This window comes from Phycodurus eques, chromosome 20, assembly GCF_024500275.1.
Source record: "Phycodurus eques isolate BA_2022a chromosome 20, UOR_Pequ_1.1, whole genome shotgun sequence".
NCBI lineage: Eukaryota > Metazoa > Chordata > Actinopteri > Syngnathiformes > Syngnathidae > Phycodurus > Phycodurus eques.
Genome location: NC_084544.1, coordinates 784985 through 789327, shown reverse-complemented (window position 1 = coordinate 789327; position 4343 = coordinate 784985).

Genomic DNA, 4343 nt, shown 5'->3' with positions numbered 1-4343 from the left:
GTCGTGACGTCGGCGACCGGAGCGCGGTCTTCTTCGCTTCGTCACAAAACCAGATTTCACTCTATACACCCACTAGTGGACATCATAAAAACTGCAGTAATCTAAAAAAAAAAGCACATCACTCAAGGAAATATGTTAAGGATTTAAATTCTTTAGATTGTTTGATTTCATAACGTAAAATAAAAACAAAAGTAACAAAAGGACTATCTGCATTGGGAGCGATCACTTTTATTTCTGTTGCGCTTTCTCAGCAGCTGTCTTCATTTAATTACTTTTGGTCAAATTGGTTCATTCGAAAAATTGCAAAAAATAAACAACCTGACGGGACAAGCCGAAAGTCGCAACAAAAAGCTACAACGAAAGTTTTTTGTCCCCAAAATAGGATAAGGGTTTAAAATGTCTATTTTGGTGCTTAGAAGTTAAATAAGTATTGAATAAATTTGAGGGGAGGAGGCGTCAGTTACACACTTCTGGCCACACACGGCGGCGGCGTATCGGCATCTTCCCGCCTCAGCCCGAGCGAAGCCATTTTGCGGTCCAACTCGTCCGCAGACTCGGCGTCCGTTTCCTCTTCCTGCGTCTCGGCAGGCGGGAACACGTGCAGCTGCGGGCGCGCCGGACCCGCAACGGGGCGCCGGTCGCGGATCAGGACGCACGGCTTCCCCGTGACGGACAGCGGAGGTCCGAGGGCTCCGGCGGCGGCCGGCGTGCGCGAGCGAGGCCCGGAGCCGAGACGGACGGTCCGGGACGAGCGGATGGAAGGGAAGTCTTTGCGACGACGACCGGGCGCTGCCGCTTGGTGGGCCTCGGACTTGCAGGATGGAGGAAGAGCAAGAGGAGGAGGAGGGCGGACACAGCAACGGGTCTCAAATGAGGGGTTGTCCTTTGCTTGGTGCGGCGACGCCTCACTAAGGCTGCGGGCACACAAAAGCGACACTGATGGACATCACGTATAGCGGCGCAGCACATCTACCTTCCAGCTGTCAAGGTCAGGGGTCCAATCTCAACGACGGGTGGAGCTTACGTCTTTTCCTCGTGCTGGCGTGGCTTTTCGCCTCCCACTTTCCAAAATATGCACGCCAGCGTCATTGAAATTGTTCATAGTTTTCATCCATTATTTCCTTATGCTGTACGTGGCCTGCGGTCGGCTAATAAGTTTTCGCGGGCTGTACGATAAATGTTAACTTGCGAGACAAAATTCAATAAAAAATGACTCAGGCATCTGATTGGGATGCCTTCCGGACGCCTCCCCGGTGAGGTGTTCCGGGCACGTCCCAATGGGAGAAGACCCCGGGGACGACCCGGGACCTACGTCTCCCGGCTGGCCTGGGAACGCATCGGGATCCCCCGGAAGAGCTGGATGAAGTGGCTGGGGAGAGGGAAGTCTGGGCGTCCCTGCGAAAGCTACTGCCCCCGCGACCCGACCTCGGATAAGCGCAAGAAAATGGATGAATGAAAAGTGGGATTTCTGCTATTTAAAATGGTCAAAAAAAGAATGAAAAACAAACTCCCTCATGCTGTGCATTTCGCTCGGTACGAAGGAAACGCACGCACGCACGCACCTGAAGTAGAATTAACACGTTAAAGTCCCAGCACTAATATAAAAACAAAGTATGTTAAGCAGCAGTCGGTATGACAACATAAGGAAGTCTAACAATCCTTTCAACAGGCGGTTGAAAACTCGGTGAGCCGTCCCCTCGCTCAGCAGTCATCAAATCCACCGCAGGAGGGTCTTTCTTTTGTGTGGGCGCACCACAGGGAGCCGTATGAGGCCACATATCACTTTCCAGCCCAGAGGTTAATCTCCTGCCGGGCATCACACCGCAGCAGTAGGGGGCGATGCTATCAAACGGGGCCAAACAATTGCGCTGTAATTCCAGCCACTCGCTTAACTCGCCTTCCGCAGATACCAAACGCTGACACGGTGGAAAAGACAAGTCGGGGTCGACGGCGGTCAACGCCACGTGGTGCCAAGTAAGTTCGGTCACACTCAACGATTTGGGTAGGCCTTGTTTAATAATAAATATTGACCACCTGGGAGCAGTATATACCTCAATAAATTAGAATGCAGTAGTACTGAACGCTTAATCCATTTCAGTAGTTCAATTCCAAAATTCCCTCCAGTGACATTTTTCATCATTTGTTTTTTTTAATATACAAATTTGAATCATTATAGCTTAACAGCAAACAAAAAAAAAAATTTCACCTTATCAAGAAACATTTACATACACAAGCAAAATGATTTTTAATATAGAAATCGGGCAGGAATTCACCTACTGAAAAATATTTCCCCATGTGTTTACTGAATCTATAATATATACAAGTACTGAACCTTTCCACCATATTCTCATTTATTGAGCTCTGTAATACATATGCATGGTTTTCATATAATTTACTAAAAAGACGTGCCCCACTCAATTTCCTTTTGAAAATTAGTTTTACTGATATTTGAATTAATGGCACTTATCCATCAAATGGTCATCATTGTTTCTAAGAAAAACAAATATAAGTATGAATGGGTTTAAGTGTGGCTACTACCGCAAGTCTTCACCATTATTACGATTGTATAAAGACGAGTGCGTGGTTGGGATCATTTATGCACTTGTAATCGGCAGAGTTTCAAGGGCAACACGTCAACTGTGCAACTCGCAACACTTTTTGAAGCCGTTTATGTCTTTACCGTTCTAAAAAAGTGTGTGTGTATTTCAGTGGGCCGCCACCATTGACTGGAAAAGGATTGCTTTTTCCGATGAATGTCTTAAATGTGAAATCATCAATCACTGAAAATAGGACAGCGTGGCTGTTTCAGCACGGGGGACGTTTACCCGGTGAAAACCAAAGCGGCATCAAAAATTGCTGAATTTAAATTGTCTTTATAAAAAAAAAAAAAAAAAAAAAAAAGTGTGGTTCCTGGTTCTGATCAAACGGTATGAAAATGTCACAACAAAGCTCAGCAAGTTACAGTTATAGCAGCCTTTTTTTTTTTTTGCAAGGTCCAGAAAGGCCTTCTCGGATGAATTTGATGTGGACGAAGCGACGCCACCCCCCAGTTTGACAAATCCCTCACAGCAGTCTCACTAAACCTTGCAAAAGTGCCCCAAAGCTTCACCGGTTTCATTTTGGGCTGAGTTGTCCCAATACTTTCGCTCGTGTAGTTTCAGTTCACCTCAGTCGGGCCGCGTCGTCGCCACGCCCGCCGAGCGACGGGAGCCTCAGCGGGGTCTTCCTCTCTCCGCCGATGCCCACGCCGAGCACGACGGGCGGCGGCGCTCCGGCGACGGCGCTCATCGACGCGTGCCGCTGAGAGGAGGCGGACGGACGTTGCCGTCTTCCGTCCGCAGAGGCCAGAGGGTAGTGCGCGCAGACGGGATGGTTGTGGGCAGCTGCCGGCCAGCATCAATGATTAACGAGCGTTATTAAAGATGGATGACAGCCAGCGGTCAGGTGCAGCTCACCGGCCGCCCTCGTGTGCCTTTGCAAGCCGCAAATGGCGATAACGATGGCCTTTGACTTCCACGACCATCTTTTGCCATCTCAAATAGTTTTTGGCATCATGTGCGGTCAAGTTTACTGCCCAGTGACCACTCGCTTGTATTGCAGATTTGGAAATGATTGCCCTTATTCGATTAATCGTTTTAACGGGTTTTTTTTCTGTACGCGGGCACGTCTGATTTAGAGTTGTGCACCTTCCGTGTAGTACCACGTTGTGCCACAACAGGCCTGGCAGGATGGAAGTCAAGTGGAAGACGACATGAGGCGTAATTAACAGCAAGAAGGGTGTTAGGGTCCCCAACTAATATTCGCTTTTGGATGCCGTTTGCATGTGTTGCTGCGCCACGTGTTAAAGTAGCGCTCGTTTGAAGCTAAATCACGGTAACGTCGAAGCTAATTTGTTTCTGTGACATGTTAGCATTAAGCTAGCGAACGTTTGTTAAGACAAGGATTTTCGTTACATTGTATAACAGTCTCCCATTTCTTGGAAGAAACGTTTTGAAGTGTGTTTTAGTAAGTTTAATAATTGCATGGGTAAAATGATATCTAGCCAACAGTGAAAAGCTGCAATCGACGCACCCTATAATTACCATGATTAATAAAATAAATAAAATGCAACTGCTAAAATGATGTCTGCATATCGCAGTTTTTCATATATCGTGGAATGTACATTATCGCCTGCGATACACAGGGAGTCCAGGCCACAACAGTAAGAAACATCACGCATTTATGGTTTTGCTGGGTTCCGTTTAAAAGGCTTTGCAGGATCTCGGTGCAAAAGGGGCCCATTCAAAGTGTTTGCTTTTAATCGCAGATGGGATAACCGCGAAGGTCAAGGTCTTTCGCACGTC